The sequence below is a fragment of the Pleurodeles waltl genome, chromosome 2_1 (genome assembly GCF_031143425.1).
Source record: "Pleurodeles waltl isolate 20211129_DDA chromosome 2_1, aPleWal1.hap1.20221129, whole genome shotgun sequence".
Taxonomy (NCBI): Eukaryota; Metazoa; Chordata; class Amphibia; order Caudata; family Salamandridae; genus Pleurodeles; species Pleurodeles waltl.
This window is the reverse complement of record NC_090438.1, coordinates 485,578,424-485,601,341: the sequence shown is the minus strand read 5'-3', so window position 1 is coordinate 485,601,341 and position 22,918 is coordinate 485,578,424.

Sequence of the window (22,918 nt, the reverse complement as noted above, 5' to 3'; positions counted from 1 at the left end):
GTTGCGATCCTTGGAGGTGGGGGTGTAACCGTAGTAGTGCCTCATTCTACCTACTGAACTTGGGCCTTTATATGGGACCGGAACTGTCTGGTGCAACCTTTATCAATGTACACTGAGTGTTGTGCCTCATTCCCAGGGAGGTACTGAATTTGCATCTCTTTGATTGTGTGTGATTGGAACTGGGTGGTGCAAATCGTATCAATGCACACCAGGCATTGTGCCTCATTTCTTGGGAGGCACGGAATTGGTAACTCTTCACCATAAGTGAATGGAACTGTCTGGTGCGATCTGTATCAACACGCACTGGGCATTGTGCCTCATTTCCAGGAAGGCTTGGAGTTTGTAACTTATCGTTGTGTGTGAAACCGGAATTGTCTAGTGCAACTCAGATCATCGCACACCAGATGTTGTACCTAGATTGCCTGGGTACAACTCTGCTCAATGTGTACCTGACAGGTTGCTTCTACCTTCCGTGAGGCTCCCCTGTTACTTCCCCCTCTTCATCGATCAGTCCTTTTAGGGCGTCTGTGGGGTGAACCACATTCCCTCTCCTCACCTGGTCCACAACGACAGCATGTGCCAGGTAGTATTGCCCAGACAAGGCCTGTGTGGCGAGAGTAATGGACTGGGCTGGAGGAACGCTTCTGAGACCGAGCAGAAGCAGGTCAAAAGTCTGCACAATCCCTTCCCCCTAGTGCCTTGCAAAATTGGGCTGGTGCTTGAAGGCATGAAATGGAATTCTTTAATGGAACAAACAGTTGCCCTCAGCTGCTTCTGCTCTGCATCCTGTGGGTGAACGTTCTGAATGGTGCCCAACGCCCTTCTGTTTGTTGTTACAATCCCTAATTCCCACGCCCAAGTATGTACCTTATATTCTGCAACCAATGACTTAATAAATCATGTAGCTGCTCCTCTACCTCACACACCTTAGATTAAGTATTTGCGCTAAGTGTGGTATCACTGTTGCCTGTAATAAACCTTTAAACTATCTTCATGTTTACATTGTTCCATGTGCTTGTAATTATCCCTAGATTTGACTAAAAAGACTCATGTTTTTGTTCCACGTTTGTACAAGTCTTACTTCAATGATGAGTTTTTTTCTGTATTGTAATTATTCATGTGCTTCATAATTATCTATGTGCCTGCAGTCAGGGACTTTCCAGCCAGGGTCTTTCGAGAGTGATTCAAGGGCCCTTCTAGAAAGTACTATCTAACATAAATACCTAGTCAAACCTCGTTCAGCTGCTTGGCTTTATTTCCCGATAAAGGACCCTCATCCTCCCTCCCACTCTCCTGGATCATCACAATCTCTGCTCCCTGATCCAAGCTTTCTAGAATGACCCAGTGACATCTGTGCCCTGTAGACATCCCTGAGCAGCTCATCAGACTTCTACAATCCCCGCATTCCAGGAAATACCTACCGTGAGTGACAGAAGGGAAACCTCTTCACAGCTGCATCCATTCAGGAACTGCCCCTTTGGTCATTCAGACATGTGAGGGCATAACCTGTGATGAAAGGAAAGACAAAGCAAAAGAAGGGAAAACAAGGTTAGTGCACTAATCTTTGTTTATCGTCTGCAACAATTCTACAAAGATAAAAAGACTGCAAGACTTGTGAATAATCCAGGTATAAGACTTCCACGCTATCTGCTGGAAGTTCAAGAGACAATTTGTGAACTTTTAAAGAAAATTCAAAATAAAGAACAGTAAATGCCAGGGAAAAAACGTTTAACTGTTATCCGAAGGTCATGAAAGGAGTAGGAATTCCTATCCCACAAGAAGTAAAGGAGCACATATTTTCTGTGCTGTTATAAGCATTCCTGAGTGTATGTACTTTTATTGCTCCAATGTTATTTGAACTTATTATGTTAACATATGCCAATCCTAATATAGCGTGTGTGTTCCTTCCCTTCCCTGAAAGAGGAAGACACTTGGGGCTTCCCGAACAGGATAGCAAGGTAGACATCATTCAGAGGGTGCAAGTCTTTGTCTCTTTTATTATTTTGTCCTCCCCCCTCCCCCTAGGACACCGCCGTATTTGAAGTTATCATTTCTTGGTCGGATATTGTAATGGGAGAGAGTAGGGTTCAATATCATCTCTCATCTCTACGGACAAGTTCTCCAGGTGAATAGCCTGACAGAAAGCCAAGCCACTGAAATTCTTTTCACCCAGGTGACATGGACTCACACAAGGTGTTAAACACCCAAGACTTGGCCCAGGCATTACCGGAAATCTCCAGTAGTGGCAAAATCCCCAGTATAGTAGAATTAACCATGGCCCTTGAAAAAACGCAGAGTATGGTTTAGGCCCTGCATCAAGAAAATCAAACTCTTAGGGATGAACAGGTGCGATATCGTCCACATCATGGGCCCTGGTTAAATTCAGAAATCACTCCCAGGAATAATGAAGGAACATGGTTAACCTTACTGTACACACACCTACACCCATTCCACTTGCCCCACCAAAACGCTTTTTTGGGGATAGCACCAAATGTCACTCATTCTGGAGTCAGTGTGAACTACAAGTATTATTTAAACCTGGTGCTGTCCTCTCTGATACTGCTCGGATTGCATTTATCATCTGTTACCTAGAGGGTAATACAGCGAACTGGGCAATACCTCTTATCGAGAACAAACCCTTTTTGCATGACTATACTAAGGCCTATATTTATGCATGTTTAGCGTCCTTTAACGTAATCTATTTTCATGCTTAAATGGCGCTAATCTAACTCCATATTTATATTTTGACGTTAGACCTGTCTAGCGTAAAAATATTGGAGTCAGCGCCATGTTTAGGATGCGCGAATCCACCTTGTGTCAATGAGATGCAAGGTAGGCGTTCCCCTTCTAAACATGACACTAGCCCCCCCAGCGCCATATTTACCTCCCAGCGCAGAAACGACGCACGGGTGGGAGGTGGACCTAAATAATGGAGCTAAGCCTGCTTAGCACCATTATCTAACACCTGGGTCAGACCAGGTGTTAGAGTGCAGGTAGGCCCATTTGCATTGTGAAAGAAAATGGAATGGGCACAAAGATGCCCACCCCAAGCTCCAGCAACACCACTACCCACACCTCAGGGACACTACAGGAGGAGGGACCCCATTCCAGGTAAGGTTAGGTGAGTATATTTTATATTTTTTTAACGTGCCACTGGGGGCACCTTACATGGGGCCCCCTTCCTGGCACTGGGAATTTTGGGCTTGCCAAGGGGACACTTGTCCCCTGTGGTGGGCATTGGGGTGGTGGGCATGACTCCTGTCTAAACTTAGACAGGAGTCAATTTTGTCTTCTTGTGCATCAGTAAATGAGGCTAGGCTGACTAGTGGCAAAACTTTCCCCCCTGACCAGCCTAACGTCATTTCCACTAGCACCATTCCCCTTAACATCACCCCCCGGCTAGCGTCTTTTTTAACACTAGCCATTCCTTAGCGCCATCATGCATCATTCCATAAATATGGCACAGGGATGGTGTTAGCAAAAATGAAGCAACGCTGCGTTTGTGCAGTTGTGTGCCATTTTTCATAAATATGGGCTTAAATTTTGCAATGCTATGTGACGTTTATTTGCCAAGCACACTTCTATCCAGGCAAGTGATAATGAGCTTTTAAACTTACAGCAAGGAAAAGACTTACTTATATCACAACCTTTTATAGATTAGTTACTGAGACACAATGGCCCAAAGAGAAATGAACTTCACTATTCTATAGGGAACTTAGGGCCAGATGTAGCAAAGGTTTTTACCCATTCTGGCGGTCATTCTGACCCTGGCGGTCAAAGACCGCCAGGGCGGAGGACCGCGGGAGCACCGCCGACAGGCCGGCGGTGCTCCAATGGGGATTCCGACCGCGGCGGTAAAGCTGCGGTCGGACCGACAACACTGGCGGTCTCCCGCCAGTGTACCGCCGCCCCATTGAATCCTCCAAGGCGGCGCAGCTTGCTGAGCCGCCGAGGGGATTCCGACCCCCCCTACCGCCATCGAGATCCCGGCGGTCCGACCGCCGGGAACCGGATGGCGGTAGGGGGGGTCGCGGGGCCCCTGGGGGCCCCTGCAGTGCCCATGCCACTGGCATGGGCATTGCAGGGGCCCCAGTAAGAGGGCCCCTACAAGTATTTCACTGTCTGCTTGGCAGACAGTGAAATACGCGACGGGTGCAACTGCACCCGTCGCACAGCTTCCACTCCGCCGGCTCGATTCCGAGCCGGCTTCATCGTGGAAGCCTCTTTCCCGCTGGGCTGGCGGGCGGCCTGAAGGCGGCCGCCCGCCAGCCCAGCGGGAATGTCAGAATTACCGCCGCGGTCTTTCGACCGCGGAACGGTAACCTGACGGCGGGACTTTGGCGGGCGGCCTCCGCCGCCCGCCAAGGTCAGAATGAGGGCCTCTGTGTCTATGGGAAAAAGTGTTCGTACATATGGCCCTTAAAGTGCAACTAAAAGACTCCTTGGCTCACATTGTTGACCCCTCTACCTATTGGTCAGAATTTATTGATCTAGTGGTCAGGTTAGATCATCGACTTACTTATGGAACGTAAGGGTGACTGAACTAAAAGTGAGCTGAAACTCTTGGTGGTTCAGCCTGAGCGAAAGAAGACTGACAGTATAACTCATGGCTCAGTAGAACCCATGCGGATTTGGGGAACAAGAGAACCGCGTAACAGTGAAAAAGAGCAAGGTAGAAAACTAAATTTATGCTTACATTGTGTGCAAAGCCAGGCACTTTACCCGTAATTGTGCCACCAAAGCAAAAGAGGCTCAAAAAAAGATAGCAGTCATCACAGAAAATAATAAGGAAAAATTAGCAAGCTCGATCGGCACAGAAGTCAGCTGGTCAAGTAAGTCAAATACTCTGACTTCACAATACATAGCTCATACCATAGGTAAAATTCCAAGTCATCTAAATATTTCAGTCACCATGATGTTATCTCCATGGCAATGTAAGGTTCTGCCTATACTCCTGGATTATTGAGCTACAGGGAATTTCTTGGATTTAACTTTGGCCAGTTCTTTACATATTCCTTGAATTAAAAAACAAGAACCAGAGGTAGTAAGGGCACTAGATGGCACTGAATTGCCATCAGTGTTGATTATCTATCAAACCATTACTATATCCCTGGTTTGTGAAAATGGACACACTGAAAACTTGTCTTTCAATCTGATAGATACACCCACATTTGGAGCTATTCTGGGGCTACCCTGGCTACATTCTCTCCCACCGAGACTACAGGGCATGTACACCCCATCACATATTTCTCCAAGAAACTGCTGCCTGCTGAGCAAAATTATATGATAACAGAAAGTGAATTGCCTGCCATAAAACTGTGTTTTCAAGAGTGGCATCACTGTTTATTGGGTGCAGTGCATAACATCACAGTTTACACTGACCATACAAATTTACAATGATTTCGATCCCTAAAAGCCTTGACACCCAGACAGATTAGATGGCTCTTGTTCTTATTTCATTATTCAAATTACATACCGTCCAGGAACACTACAGACCAATGCATACATGTTATCACATTGGGGTCATGATCCACCTGAGTGCACCCCACCACAAAACATAGTAGGTGCAGAACAGGTGATACGTACTTGTACTGAACAACAGTTTTTGGATAAGGTTAAACAAGGTGTGCAACAGATGAATTCAGATGAATGGTTGAAAGAGGATGATAACCTGATGAAAGACAGGCTTCCCTATCACGGTAACAATTTGTGTGCAACCACTGAAGAACTTAGACATGATGTTTTAAATTGGTGCTGTAGGAAGCTGGCCTGGTGTGTGGTGGGTACCTAAGATACTTACACCTTATACAAGGTCCAGGTATCCCCTATTAGTGTAGTGTAGGCAGTGTCTAGAAGCCAGGCTATCTGGTGGTAGCTGTGGATGAGCAGCCAAGGCTTATTTAGGAGATATGCAAAGCTCATGCAATACCCCTGGAGTCACTCAGCACTTACACACATGAAAGAAAACACTCAGGCCCCCATTATGAGGTTAGTGGCCAGCTGCAATGGAGATGACGGTCGCACTGCCACGGGCCTGGTGGTGTAGACCGCCATATTACGAGTACTGGGAAGGGACCTTCAGAACACAGTCAAGTTTCCGTCTGGACCACCATTGTGGATGGACCGCTGTTGCCAGCGGAAGGCCTCTTCAGGCCGGTGGTCAGACAGTTTCCATCCACCGTATTACGAGGTTGCACACCGACAGGACTTCCAGGGTGGTCTAACCGCCACGAAACCCATGGCACGAATGAACAACATAAAAGAAAGCACTCACCTTCTGGAATACACGCTGCAAGTCTTAACAATGCTCCTACTGGCCATTGACATCCAGGACCACCGACGCTGACATAGACACCAGCCATAAGTTCCCCAGCCTAGCACACACTGGAGGGAAGGACATTGGTACCCACACACACACACGCACAAACGCATAGTGACCACACATACATGCACAAGGAAAGCCAGGACAAGCTATGTAGCATTGACACCAACGGTGCCGTTGTAGATAAATATAATTCGATGTTTTTAAATCTTAATAAAAAAATATATTCACAAAATGCCACAAGGCCCTATGCTTATGTGTCTAAATGTCCCATGCACACTGGGCATATGAGGAGTGCCCAACTTGACTCGTGACTGCAATGTGCAGACCTCCACATGGCAGGGGCATTAATGGGGCATGCAGGCACCTCAGGGATGGGGGCTGGAGAGGGTGATCAGGGTTTGGATGGGGGGTCCCTCCTCTTGCCTTTAGGCTTCCCCTCCTTACTGTCCTGTTTTCGGGAGGACACCTTAGCCTTGCCCCTCTTTCCTGCCTTCTTTGGTAGGCCGGCGGTGGAGGCAGGTGACCCAAATGAAGTGGTTGCAGGTCTGGAGGTGTGATGGGCAGGTCTGCTTGTTGTGGCAGAACTGCAGACAGCTGTCTGCGGGGCATGGCTCAGCCCAGGGCACAGAGAGGTGAAAGGCAGGGGTCTGGGAAGGGTAGCAGGGTGTTTGGGGGGAACAGGGACTGGACCAGGGGACGGGAACAGGGAAAACTCATGAAGGAATCTTTTTTGGGGGGCAGCGGGTAGGTATTGGGTAAGGCATATGGGAGTGGAGGGAGAGGGGATGGTTGATAGGTGTGTACGTGGATGTCATTTGGGTGCTTGTGCGTGGGTGACGATATGTGTGTGCTGGGTGTGTGTTGGGTGGATGAGTGTGGGTGTATAGGTGTACTGGGAGGAGGAGGGGAGGAGACACAGGGAGATGGCAGATAGGATGTGTGAGTGAATGTTGGGGTGGTGTGTGCAGGTAGGGTGGATGTGCTGCATGTGTTTGTGTTGACTGTAGTAGTGCGTGGGGATGTGGTGTATGGGGTGCATGTATGGGGTCTGCTGTTGTGGTGACGGTGGCAGTGACTGCACAAGTGGCTGGACCTGGGACTTATGATGTTGTGTCTGCACGTGTGAATGGCGATGTGAGGGGGGAGGAGGTTGGGGAGTCAGTGTAGGGAGAGGATGTTGTTGTGTTTGCATCTGAATGTTGGGTGTGTGCATGGCAGTGGTGGCGTTTGTGATACATGTGATTGTCCTTGTGCTCTCGATCTGTTGGAGGGGATGCATGCTAGTATGAAAGTGTGCTTTGGATGGGAAATGGGAGAGGGATGTGGGAGTGGGAACAGGTAGTTGGAGGGGGGGCCGCAGAAGAAGGAACACTGGCTGCGGTCAATGAGGAGGCCAGAGCCTGAAACGATCTCTGAAGGGCAGACAGGGCACAGTGAGTGCCTTCCAGGAACGCATTTGACTGTTGCATCTGGGATGCCAGTCCCTAGATGGAATTCACAATGGTTGTCTGCCCAACAGAGATGGACCTTAGGAGGTCAATAGCCTCCTCACTGAGGGCAGCAGGCATGACTGGGGCAGGGGCAGAGGTGCCTGTGGCAAAGGAGATGCCCACCCTCCTGGGTGAGTGGACACGGGCAACTTGGTGGGGAGCTACAGGGAGAGTGGTGCTGGTAAGGGGGTGTAGTGAAATATGTGTTTTTGACCACTGACTTTGTGTTGCACTACTTTGCACCTGGATTAGTTGTTCAGTGTTCACCAGTTGCAGAATACATTTTGTATTAAGTTTAGCTGCCTATTGACTTTATCATAGCGTCAGACACTGCCATGTTAAATGTGTTAAAATGTTCCACATTGCAAACTGTGCTTGTTTTCGTATTCTTTCTCACAGAAGAGCTAGGACATATTATCACCGAACAGTTAGTCAGTCAGCACAGTAAGAATGTACCAGACTGATAGTGCAAGTAGGAAACAGTTTGGCCCTGAGAGAGACAATTTAGGAGACTGGCCAGTTCCAACCTGTTTCTTTCAACTCTGACCTACATTAGCTGGCATGTTTGAATATTTCTTTTTTATGGGAAGGGTTTTTCCAGAAAGCCCTCTCCGGTTCTTTAAGATATAAAAAGGTGGCCCTGCTCAGTAGCGGTTGCATTTCCAAGACCTCGGTCAGGATTAGACGTCGAATGCCTGACATATCTGTCCCATGAGGGTGGAGAACTCTTTCTCGCAGTGGAATGGGGTCATCTTCTTGCTGGCATGAGAAAGATGAAGAGCTTGGCAGGCCCTACAGTGATTAACTTTTACTTTATTCTTTGCTTTGAAATTATAATATAATATAACTACATATATTTGCTTTGTACATTGCAATTGAGAATCATTTTGATATATTTTTCTTCCATTGCTGTGACTATTGCTAAACGTGTGCTTTCAATCTACTAATCTCCTTTTTTAGGAACCACATGGTGAAATAATAATAAATGTCTTCTTTGAACTGAGAAGTGCATTCCAGAGATGTTTGTCAGCTCAGTCATTAGTGAAAGCAAAATGGGGGAGGGGGGAGGTGGACAAGGATGGTTCAGGCATAGGGCCTGAAGGTTCCGCCACCACCAGAGAGTTGCCATCGGAGGAAAAATCTGATGATGGTGTAGTTGATCCTGTCTCCCCCCGGTGCTTCCCTCGCCCTCCGTCCCACTGGTCCCCTTGGCTCTCCTGAATCAGCCTCCTGTGTCCTGTGGCATGCAGCTCCCAACTCCCCGGTGCCCCTTCTCGTTTGCCAGATGATGCTAATGCACACAAAGACAGAGGAGGAGAGGGAGGGAGGGTAAGACAGTAAGAGGCAGGGTGGGAGAGAGAGAGAGAGACAGGGAGCAATTGGTCAATGCCAGCACAACAGCCACACACAAGTCACTACAACATACTCTAATGCCATGTCATTATATCCTATGCCTTCACTTAGACATGCCACTCCAATACCAGACCAATGTGTGCCAACACAGTCATGCACATGTGTTCCACTTATGCTGACACACATTAATTCCTGTACAGGATGAAAGCCATTCCCTCAACACATGACTGAACCAGCTCATTGGGTCATGGCACTTTACGATCACAAGACCCGAAATAAATACCCTACCGGCATTTGGAGGCATACTTGTACAGCCACATAACCCATGCACATATAGCTGCGTGATGTGAAACCTCAGACTTCGCAGACTACACATACAACACATGTCAGCAGACATCAGATAGGGATATGGCCCCAGCCACACTGTTTAAATAGTTGGGAGTACAATGTGTATGAACTCCAGAAGCAGGGACCCTGCCCACATCAACTACCCTGCTCATCTACTACACAGTTGCCATGTCATTGATACTACTTGCAGTTAAGTTTACCTCAACTCACATCCTGCACGGCATTTGAACACATGTTTGTAGCACATCTGGCCTCTATGTATCCCAAGCCTAGTCCGACAGTAGCTACCTAGCACACATTCCACAGGCTTCACACACTGCACAGGCTGCACCTATCACTCACCACATAACCAAAGTATGAATGTGTACTCACCCCTTGTGGCTGCTGTGCTGCCCTCAAGCTCCCATCCACCTCAGGGTACGCCACCGCCAAAATGCTGGACATAAGGGGGTGTCAGGGTCCGACAGGCACCTCTTCCTCTTTGGTAGGACGTCCCCAGTTGGGCCTCACCAGAATTACTGGCCCAGCGTTTCAGGTCTTCCCACCGCTTCCTTTAGTGGTTGCTCTGCCGGGCATGGACCCCCCAGAGTCTTCACTTGCTTGGCGATGGCAAATCAAATCCCCTTCTGATGGGCGCTCACCTGCATGGATGACACGGAGAAAAGGAGACAGTGATGTAGCGTGGCATCTTAGGGACTGCATTGGACACAATACAACTCATGAACATACACCCATTTCAATATTCCAGTTGTCCTCTCAGCCCTCAGCCAGGTCCTTCCACAAGTCACTCATCCTAGTGCCAAGTCCTCCGTCCACATTCGTACCAGTCAGAGTGGCCTCACCTGCTGCCCTGGTGCCCCATACAACTGGGCATACATGGGTAGGACACCTCCACAAGCTGCTCTAGTTCATTCTGTGAGAAGGCTGGGGCCCTATCCCCTGCAGCACGTGGCATCTTGGCTACCCGAGTCACAACACATCAGCACATGCAGTGGAGGTCTTCTCAGCATCAGTGCCAGGAGTCAAGTGAACATGAGCACATGAAATGGCAGTCATGGCCACCATGGACTTCACCGACAACCGCAAGCGGTGATCACCATTGGCTCATGTCTCCCATAGGCAACCATGTTAACCAATGAGGAGTTGCACGGCGGCTGCGACCGCATACCGTCATGATGTGTTACGCCCGCAGGATTTGCTCACTTCCATCTGTCCTGTGCATGCAGGACAGACGGCTGTCATTTCACATCTACAGTGAGTATAGAGAGGGTTTAAGAGGTGCATCATGCTCCACTGCGTCCCCACAGTCTTTTATGCACATAATGATTGCTACTCCCTCCTATTCCCAGGTGCGGTGGAAGATTGATGGTGAGGAATGCTCCTGTCTGCAGGCCCCTGGTCGATCTTGTCACCCTTGAAGAGCGGCACGTCATCCAGTGCTATCGGCTGAACCGTCAGACCATCATCGAGCTTATGAGGCTGTTGTAGCCGGATCTGCAGCCTTGTATTCGTTATCCCAATGCCATCACACCCACAGTACAGGTGTTGGCAGTCCTCCACTTCCTTGCCTCAGGGTCCTTCCAAATTACAGTGGGCTACGCTGCCGGAATGTCCCAGCCCATGTTCAGCCATATCTTGAAGAACGTCCTATGTGCCCTACTCAAACATATAGGCAGCTATATCAGGTTCCCCCAATGTGACGAACTGCCCACTGTGAAAGCAGCCTTCTACACTGTAGCACATATGCCACGTGATCAGGGCTACTGATGGGACCCACATTTCCCTGGTGCCACCCAGGAGGAGTGAACAGGTGTTCAGGAACCGTAAAAACTTCTACTCAATCAATGTGCAGGTGGCATGTCTCGCAGACCTCTACATCACACAAGTGAATAATGCCTACATTCTGCAGTACAACAGCATCCCACACATGATGGCACCACTGCAAAGGGATCGTGCCTGGCTCATCAGTATGTATCATGTCATATGTGTGCCTCTGAATTCTGAACACTCTTTACCACCTTCCCAATTTACCTACAGTTTTCGATGTGACTATTACCTCTGTGAGCACAGGTGACTCTGGTTATCCCAACCTGCCATGGCTACTGACACCTCTAAGGCATCTGACTACAGCAGCTGAAAAACGTTTCAATGAGGCCCTTGGTAGGACTCGACGGGTCATCGAACGCACCTTTGAAGTGCTGAAAGCCAGATTCTGGTGCCTCCACCTTACTGGAGGGGCCCTACTGTACAGACCAGCAAAAGTGTGCCAGATCATTGTAGCGTACTACATGTTACACAATTTAGCTCTCAGACGTCACATGCCATTACTGGATGCTGAGGAGGGTGCAACTGTTCCAGTGGCTGATGGCAGGGACATGGGGAATGATGAGGAGGAGGATGACGAGGATGCAGTTGATTCCAGAGCAGAGCTGAATCAACAATAATTCCACTGACATACATGTATGTGTAAAAGCCATGCTATGTAACCAGTAGCATTGTCTGCCATGTGTACAGCTGCCACCAGGGTTGTGTGTTCAATGTGGGTTTTGGGTGAACCCATAACTTTAGATGTTATCTGTATTTCAGAACTTGTAGATAATTGTATCCCTTTCTGACACTGTCACATACATTGGTAGGACAATGGTCTGCGTTTTACACATGTCATGGCTGTTTACATTGTAATCATGGTACACAAAGAAGTAGGCAGTGACTGTGCTCAAAGGTGTTTATTTTTTAAACACAAGTGCAAGGGCTGATAAGTGGGGTCATGGAGAGTGGGATCATCTGAGTACTTAGCCCACTTGTAGGGAGTCGAAGTCCAGTATGATGGCCATGTGAAAAAGGAGTTATGACAGTGGACAGTCAAAAGGGTGTCGCTGTGATACACAAGGGGGTATGTTCTGAAGTGGCTCACTTCCTGGCGGTGGTCTTGGCATCAGTGGAGGCTGGATGTCTGATTGGATGTCCTCGCTTGCGTGGGGGCTCCTCAGCTACAGAGGAGTGGGTTGTGGTGTCCTGCCTGTCCTGTGGCAGGGCCTCCATTCCACTGGCTACTGCTGATGTGGAGGGCTCAGATGTGATCTGGCTAATGGAAGGGGTCTGCTGGTGGGAAGTGGACTGACACAGGATGGTGGTAAGTTCTGTCAGCACCCCTGCTGTGGAGGCCATGGTAGCATTGTGGATTTGCCACTGCTGCATGGCCTCCTGATGGTTCTCCCTCTGACGCCTCTGGGTCTCCTGCAGGGTAGCGAGGATCTGGGTCATGGTGTCCTGGGTTTGGTGGTATTCACCCAAAACTTGGGTGAGGCTCTCCTGGCCAGTCTGATGTTGTTTCTGCCCCTCCCTTGAGGACAGGTGGTCACCATTTCAGGGGGTGGGAACAGACACATCGACATTAAGTGCGTCACAGCCTAGATTAGCACATACCTCACCATAAACACTGTCCCAATACATAAGTGCCCCATGTGAACTGCTGTTGTGGTTTTGTTGTTGCAGTTGTGACAGCCTGCTCACTTGTGTGTCCCTTAGATACCTACCGCTGCGGATGAATAGGAGGTGGAGACATATCCCCATGTACAGCCCCCTGGTGGACTTAGCTACACTGGAGGACAGGCACATTATGCTCACCTACAGACTGTGCAGGGCCACAATCACAGAGCTCTGTGCCCAGTTGGAGCGAAACCTGACCTCATCTATCTGTCATCCGACTGGGATCCCACCTCTTGTGCAAGTGCTATCAGTGCTCCATTTCCTGGCGACGGGTTCTTTCCAAGTGACAGTGGGATTGGCAGCAGGAATGTCACAGCCAATGTTCTCAATCGTGCTGGCAAGTCAACATTTACTACTAGAATGCATTCTTTATCCCTTGCTAAATTAATTTCTTCTTTACAAAAAGTAGATTATTAGTTAGGCTGTATGGTAGTCCACCACAAGAAATAATAGCACTATTCTAATTATGTCCACTAAAGGTTTCAGTAATTTAAACCTGAGCCCAATACCTGTGAACTATGGCACAGAGCAGCCAGCCTTAATTTAAGAAAATTTGTAACGCAATTATAAGTGCCAAAATAGTCAAAAAGTAAAAAGAAAAAACACAATAAACATCCTACTCCATTTTATAAAACTGGAGAATATTTTATTGAACAAAATGATACAAAAACAAAAAAAATCCAAAAAGGGGAACTGGTTTTATTTTTCTAAGTTTTAAATAAAAATAGCACCAAAAAAGTGCAGAGCTCCATTGTTGATCAACTAGTCACGCTAGGCCCGACAAGGGTAAGGTTTAAAGCTAACAACAATGTTGCGTGAGTTTGATATCAGGACCAGATTAGTCCTAGTTACCTTTGGACTTTTCTGTGAAGGTAAAAGCCTGCAGTGGGGCAAGGTAGCAGGCTGGATTCAAAGACTGGGCTGTCGACAACAGGTTGCGACTATTCAATTTCCCAGTGAATCCATCAATGAAGGGAGGAAAAGCTAAGAGCGAGAAAGGTCTGGATTTTGTGCCTTGGGAGTCATCAACGTTCAACATGGTTCAGGGCAATTTACCCTGACTTTGTGAGTGCGCGGACACCATTACACACGTGCACTACATATAGGTCAATACCTATATGTAGCTTCACAATAGTAACTCCGAATATGGCCATGTAACATGTCTAAGGTTGTGGAATTGTCCCCCGATGCCAAATATGGTATTGGGGTGCCAATACCATGCATCCTCAGAGTTCCACTATGGACCCTGGGTACTGCCAAACCAGCTCTCTGGGGTTTCCTCTGCAGCTACCGCTGCTGCCAACCCACAGACAGGATTTTGCACTCCTGGGGTCTGGGCAGCCCAGTCCCAGGAAGGCAGAACAAAGAATTTCCTCTGAGAGAGGGTGGTACACCCTCTCCCTTTGGAAATAGGTGTTAAAGGCTGGGGAGCGGTAGCCACAGATGGTGCCCTCCTTGCATAAGCCAGTCTACACCGGTTCAGGGAACCCCCAGTCCCTGCTCTGGATTGCATAGATTGTAAAGAGGAATCAGAGAGACCCTCATTTTCTCTTGAAGACTTGTGATGGTGATAGCCTTTACCAAGCCTTTACCCACACATATGACACATATGCCCTTACCACCAGCACCATGCATATGCCCCTAGCATGCATACCTTTACAACTTAATTCATTGTAAAGGCATGCGTGGTAAAGGCGTATGCAATGTAAAAAAATGCGTGGTTAGGGCTATGCATGGTAAAAGTGCATACGATGTAATACTTGCGTGGTTAAGGCTATGCGTGGTTGCAGCCGCATTGTAATGGCTGTTTCCCTTGTGTAGGAGACTGGCTCTCTATATAGTGTACAAAAACAATGTGCACAGTGCAGAGAGTCAGAGCATTCCCATGCTAGTTCACAGAGGTAAAAACTAGACCACCTAATGCTCTAATTTTTGTAGCTTGGTCGAGCAGTTAGGCCAATTTTGGATCAGTGCTAAGCTTTTGTTGTACTCAGAGGGCCTTATTTATACTTTTTGGTGCAAAACTGCACTAAGGCAGTTTTGCCCCAAAACGTTTTGCACCGGCTTGCACCATTTTTTAGCACCAGCTGGACACCATATTTATGGAATGGTGCAAGCCGGTGCAAAGGGTAAGCTAGCTTAAAAAAAAATGACGTTAGGCAGTTCTGAGTCAAAATAAATGATTCTGACCAGATTAGCATCATTTTTTGACGCTAAGGGGCATATTTATACTCTGTTTGCACCGAATTAGTGTCATTTGTTTTTACTCTAATTCGGTGCAAAACTAGCTCCATATTTATACTTTGGTGCTAGACCCGTCTAGCACCAAATTTATGGAGTTAAAGTAATTTTTTGGAAGTGGAAACCTACCTTGCCTTAATGAGATGCAAGGTAGGCGTTCCCGTGCAAAAAAATGACTCTATGGCCTTAACACCATATTTATACTCCCAGGTAAAAATGGTGCAAGGGAGGGAGGAGGGGTCAAAAAAATGGGGCAAAGCTTGCTTTGCCCCATTTTTTAAGACCTGGGTCAGGGCAGGCGTTAGGGGACGTGTGGCCCTATTTCCATGGTGGAACACCATGGAATAAGCCCAGAGGCACCCTCCCTAGGCCCTAGGGGCACCCCCACCCACACTAGAGGGACTGCGAGGATGGGGGACCCCATCCCAGGTAAGTACTTGAAAGTGCCATAGGGGGCCCTGAAATGGGCCCCCATACATGGCACAGGGTGAAATGGCCATGCCCAGGGGACCCCTGTCCCCTGTGCTGGCCACTGGGGTGGTGGGCATGACTCCTGCCTTTTCTAAGGCAGGAGTCATGTGGCATGGTAGGTTTAGCACCATAAAATGACGCTAATCTGGTTAGAGTCATTTTTTTTTACTCTAACCTGCCTAAAGACATTTTTTGGTGCTAAACCTTCTTCTTTTATACTGCCAGCCCCACCCGACTAAAGTCATTTTTTAAAACTCTAGCCTACCCTTTGCACCGGCTTGCACCATTCCATAAATATGGTGCCCGGCTGGTGCACAGAAATGGTGCAAGCCGGTGCTAAACTTTTTGGTGCAAAACTGAGTTAGTGTAGTTTTGCAGCAAAAAGTATAAATAAGGGCCAATATTTAGTAAGTTTGCGCCACTTTTGTGTCATAAAATGACGTTAATGAGGTGCAAAAAAAGTTTAAATCAGGGCCTTGGTGCTAGATGGGTCTAGCACCAAAGTATAAATAAGGAGTTAGTTTTGCACCGAATTAGATTTAAAAAAAATGACACTAATTCGGTGCAAACAGAGTATAAATATGCCGCAGAGTATAAATATGCCCCAAAATATGGCGTTAAGGCCATAGAGTAATTTTTTGCACGGGAATGCCTACCTTGCATCTCATTAAGGCAAAGTAGGTCTCCACTTTCAAAAAATGACTTTAACTCCATAAATTTGGTGCTAGAGGGGTCTAGCACCAAAGTATAAATATGGAGTTAGTTTTGCACCGAATTAGAGTAAAAAAAAATGACACTAATTCGGTGCAAACAGAGTATAAATATGCCCCAGAGTATCAATAAATGTGGACACACACTTAAAAGAAGAACTTGAGACCAATTTACAAATGTACTTCAGATTTTTATAAAATGTTTAAGACCAGGAACATCAAAATTGGGTTAATACTTTTTAAGTTATAATTTTTCAAATTTGAGCAAAAATAGTATTTTTGTACGTAATTATGCACCTTAGGAATCAATAGGGAAAAACCTTAAAAATGCATATAAAATCAGGCAATGCTTTCACAAATGTCACCTTCAGGTTTTATTTTGAGGTCATTGGGATGTCCAGTGGGCCAGCCGGGGAAGTTTTGACACTTTCCGGTTCACGTGGGAGCAGCAGATGAGTCTTGGAGCTGGTGCAGAACAGGCAAGGGGGACCACGTGGAAATGCACTGCATAGGAGGATTTAAAGGTGAGTCCGGTTGGTCCCCTTGGAGTGTAGAGACTGAAAGGGGTTGGGGACCCCTAGAGCACAGCTGGTTCTCTGATGCAAGGGCCAGAGATGCCTGATGCAGAGCAGATAATTCAGCCAAAAGCTGTGCACAAAGTAGCCTTTGGACCGGGGGGAGGTCACTTTGAGGGTGGATTGCAGGTCAGCCGGTATCTTGAAGTTTCTTGAATGGTGTTTGCTTCTGGTCTATGGGGAGTTCGGAGTGGACTTTTCTTCTGGGTGTCTGACGCTGGGGGTCCAGTCTCCCTGGCTATTGCATGGTTTATCCACTGGAAGACGCAGTGCCACCGAACTTGGCACACGTTCAGGGTTTGTCCTCTGGGTCTGTTGAGTGAAATTTGGTCTGGCTGCTGTGTCTGGTTCCTTGGTCAGTGGACGGTCAGTGAAATGGAATTTATTGGTTCTTGCTTCTTGGTTGCAGAGAGTGATGCCTTCACTCTAGATGGAGGTTCTTAGCAATTTTTAGAAGCTTGGAGGTCCTCTAGGGTTTCCTTGAGTATGCCTGATGTCAAGTCAACCCTTCAGCAGCGATTGTCGAGTCCTGGGCACAGCAGGCACGGTTTGGAGCCTTTTTGTTCTTGCAGCAGGACTTCTGTTCTCGAGTCTTGGGTCTTCTTTGTCACTGGTCTTCTTGTGTCCATTGAATCTGATCTGCAGGTCTAGGGATGCCCACAAAATACTTCATTTAGGGAGAATTTTAGGGGAGTACATAGTAGTGGCCAATGGACAATCTACCTTAGGTTGGCTACAACCACTATGTGACCACTTCCTGAGGGGAGAGGTCACATTTCTAACCCTGATTGGCTATTTTCCTACCATGCAAGATGGAGGAAAATGAAATGGTGAGGTCACCTTGCCTGCTACAACTGAGGGCTGGTGCAGGCAGAGGGTGGCCACTCCTCCTAGTCTTTGTGCATTTTCCCACCATTGCTCCCATCAAAAGTGGGGGTCTGCAATGAAGGCAGACATCTGCTGCTAGAAGCAGGGCTGGGGGTTGAGTTTCAAGGGCGGCAAGCCCTTTGAAGCTTGCAGGCAGGGCAGTGCACATTCCTGGGGGAGGAGGTGTAAGACCTCTGCCCAGAAAGGGCTTTATTTTCTGGTCCCAGAGAACAAAGGTCCTTACTCCAGGGACCCAGAATATTATACAGTGGTGGCAGGCTGGTTGGGACTACCCAGCAACCATGCCAGGGCTAGTTAGCTTTGCAGAGGTCACCTCTAAAGTAGCTCCTGGGTACATTTTGGAATAAATCCAATACTGGTATCTGTTTGGATTTGTTGTTCCGAGTTGTTTGATACCAAAAAACCCAGGGTTCAGAGTGGCCATCAGGTAGCTGTGAAACTCGTACTGAACAGTGTCCAGCACATGGATTTAAAATGGCTGCTCTGTACACTTACTATGTCCCAGGTTTGGAGAGGACACAGTAGGGGCATATTGCTCATGCACCTTTGCCCACACATGCATTATAGTGTACCCTGTCTTAGGATGTGAGGCCTGACAGAGGGGTGGCTTATCTATATTGCATGCAGTGTGTAGTGGACAGGCTGTGTGCCATGTCATGTTTGCCTTTTAGGATTGCACCAGAACACTCGGCCTGCAATGGCAGGGCTGAGTTTATTTGGATACAAGGTCCCTGAGGGTGACGCAATCTGTGCTGCTGCCCTCAGAGGCCTACCTTTATTACCCCATTCCCTGGCTACCTAGGGACTTATAGTGGCACCTAAAGGTGTTGCCAATTGTGTCAATGCATCTCAACAGTTTTGGGAAAGAGATCTGGCCCCAGGAACCTGTTTAGCAGGGGCCCAGGGCATTGACAACTTTGAAACCACATAATTTACCAGACAGAACTTTTGGACTAGCCATGTCAAAAGAGGCACTTTCTCACACCTTGTACAGAGCTGCTGTGCACACCCTAGAGGTTTGGTCAGGGAAATAAGCCATCCCTCCTCTGTGGTCACTAACAACCATTTCTGGGGGCAGTTCCTGTCCCTCTATGACTGGTACCTGGCTGAATAAAAAGACAACAGGGAGGACAGGCCTAGTTGTTAGCTACATCTGCCTGTGACAAGATAGACTTCTTTGAAGAGAATTAAGTTCCTGGGCACTGCCCAGATGGTCATTCTGTCAAAGAAACAGAACATTTCCCCACACTTCCATACACCAAAGGCCTTTGTCTCAGCTTTGAGAGCAAGTTTACACCTTATCAAGGAGGTATTCTGCTCGTAGGAAACAGTTGGAAGCTCACATAAATGGGCTTCTAGAGGCTGTAGGCAGGCAAAATGTGACATTTTAAAAGAACCTTTTATAACAAATTTAGTAAAAATCTTAATTTACCAATAAATTTGATTTGTAATAAATATTGTAACAAGTCCAAAGGTTACCATTTTAGCTGTTTGCTAGGCCGGGAAAACATTAGTTAATTTTATTATGAACTCACAATGCTCTCCATGGGAGCTGCTAACCTCTCCTATAATGAAAATAGCTTTAGGGACCCTATAACTGAAAGGACACATTTGATATTAAACGTTTACATGTACTACTTTTAAATATAATGCACCCTGCCTTGTTGGGCATTAAGGCTATGTGGGAGTGACTTATTGATAATTAAAAGAAGGATTTAGGCCTTTCAAAATAGAGTTTTCAAACATGTTGAATTTGCAGTTTAAACCTGTACAGCCAGGATACTGGTGGCAGGCCTTCAGACATGTTTTGCTCTGTCACTTTAGTGGTTACTGAACATGTGTTGCAGTCCACTAGTGATATTGAACTTACAGGCCATGGGTACTCTTAGGCCCAGTTTTACAAGAGTCTGTCGCATCAGTACTGATGCACCAGATTTCTTGCACCCCCCCTCCACTGCCACCTAATGACACCATGGGTGCACCGTACTTACAATACAGCGCACCATGGCGCACATTAGACCAATAGCATCAAAGGTTTTGCCGCTATTGTGATGCTTTGCCGCACTAGCATCAAAACAATAGTGTAGCAAAGTGCAAGGAGGCCCATTGACTTCAATGGGTGCGTCCTTTTAACGCCTGCTTTAAGCAGGAGTTAAAACTGATACCAAAAATGGCGCAATGATATCTTGTAGTTTTTATTGTGACATTTTTGCAGGCCTCCTATTGTCAAAATGCCCCCCTTGCATACATTATGCCTGCCACCGGCATAATGTGACGCAAGGGGTTGTTAACTTTGTTAATACAAGTGCCATTATTGGCAGGGTATGCTCTGTGCCACTGATGATTGGTTTGCTAGGTGTCACTGCTGGCAGAGTTTTATTATGTGTTAATGCTGGCAAGGGATGCTGAAGGTTACTGCAATTAAAATTATTGGCTTTCACTACTGGTAGGGAATATTATGTATCCTCCTGGCAGGGTGGGTTGTGGGTCACTGCTTTTCTATTATGAGCCACTCATTATTGCTGAATCGCTGCATTACATATCTTCTATTGTTTTTCCTGTGTCCAAAAAGATTTGATGTACAATTGAGTGCTGATTTCTGTTTTGCCAAATGGGGCCCCGCTTTTCAAATTTCAATGATAAAATTTGACTATAATGAGGTGTGTGTCTCTCTCCCACTCTACAAAATAGATGATCCACTGCAGTTGAATGTTATATATATTTGAATTTATGAGTGCAGTAATATTGCACAATAGGTGATGGTTCCAGGACTCACTCATCCATTTTATTTTTGCTCACTTTTCTGCTTGATTTTGGCCTGATTGAAATATATCAGTATTAATATTCATTTTGGTGTTGTCAATGGGATGTGATGTGTCTGTCAATGCAATGTTTTGTGCCTGTTTATCGGCTCAGCAAGCATGATATAGACTGTTGAGTGTGGGAATGTGATGATGCATGGAATGCTGGTGTCAGCAAGATGGGTGAATGTCTGGAAGTTAATACTGTTGGAAGGAGAATGAAGCCTGAAGAGGTTTGTTGGCGCATCTGACCTTAATAAGTAAACTTACATGGAGATGCGAATAGGTCAATGAACCTTTTGACTCGCAATAAAGATGATCCCACCATAATTCCAGTGCACGCAGATCAATAATCAATAACCAATACACAATATCAATAATCAAGAATAATCAATAACATTAATAATCAATAGAGTCAGTAACTGTCACGTACCATGACCTTTTTGCCATGAATAACTAAACCTTTTAGTAAAAGTTAAGATATTTATTTCCCTATATTAACAATGCTAACGTCATGTAAATTAGCCTCAAAATCAAATGATACACATACAGAAACAACACTGACTGTCTAAAGCGACGGAAAAACGGAATCTAATCAAAGCTTGAACTATTACACATTCAAAGGCTACAGTACAAATTATTAACAAGAACAATTTCGTTACGAGATCACATATAAGTAGGTTCAGCAAAGAAATGTATCAAGCATCACTCTTTATTAGAAGATTTTCATTAGTGAGGATCATTAACTAACACCAGATTAGCATCAACATGTCGGGCCTCATGCAAAACAATTTAGTAACACAAATTTGGAAAAACATTTAACTATGGCTCTCGCAAAACAGTGCAGTTGGTACCTAGAAAGAAAAAACAAATATGCATAACAGACACATAGGTACAATTAATACCTCTCCTCAATTGGATCGGCAAGATAAGATAGTCTTTGTCATCAGGACATGAGTCGATCAGCAAGGCATCAGGAGTCAGCATCAAAGTTCAGAAAATGTAAAATCTTTAAGCAATAAAGCTAAGCACGTCTCTTGTCAAGACGGAAAATAGGCAAGAATGGTCGCATGTTCAGAGTTTGTCCAATAAAACTAAAACTCCAAATCTATGAATTCTACCATTACTCTATTCACATGTCGCTTATTGGTTTTCCTGCAATGTCCTCATCGTCCAGCTCGTCAGGTAACATTATTGTTGCAGCTTCTACTCCAGTCAGTGTCTCCATTGTTCTCATCCTGAAAAATTCAGAAGTACACACATTACACACATATTGTTACATTTAGCAAGAACAGCATCTTCTAGCAGTCGGTTCTCATGAGAAAACTTTCTCAGCTATGAGCACATTTACACAATTCAATGGAAAATCAATGTTTAATTCTCTAGGACAGCCATTTATTAAACGTTAAGAAATACAGCTTGACATGAGGCCTGGCAACTAGGCCAAGACCCTCGCTAAGTTAAGGCCTTCAATTAATAAAGCTAATACATGATGCATAACCCTAACTATGACATATTACTACATTACACAAACAAATGCTCAACGTTTCATTGTACTAGACTATTAATAAGTACACTTTGTGAACATTGGCGGCCACTCATCGTAAGCACATTTTGAAATGCGTGTATTATTTTTCTACGTTATTATATTTTCTATACAAATCCATTACTCAGAATACATGAACACTCATTAATAATTTTTATTAAAACAACTGTGCTAGCAATCCCTCCTCTGATGACTGAAGGAGTCATCACACTAACTACCACCCACAACTTTTTGCATCAGCTAAACTTCTGTCAATTCAATCCCTTCATACCTTAGTTCCCCTTTTGAATTTTCCCTGTACAATTTTTCTCTTTTCTTTTCTTCCCTCCTCTGATTATTGCTCGACCTTTTCAATTTGATTCTTTTGCATAATTTACACAATCCCCATATTACAATTAGGCAAACCACAGTAATTAATATCCCCTGCAAGATTTTCAATAAAATCTCATTCCAAATGTTGCTGAGCCAATTTCCCACTGAAGCAAAACCTTTGCCAATCTTTTCCCAAACACCTGGTTCCTTCAATTATTTTAAATAATCAATTTCATTAGTCAGATTAGTAACTAAGCCTCTAATTTCTTTACTATTATTAGGAATATACGAACAGTAATGCCTAGAATTAACCATTCTACAAACTACTCCATCCTTCGCTAAAAGAATGTCTAAAGCAAGACGATTCTG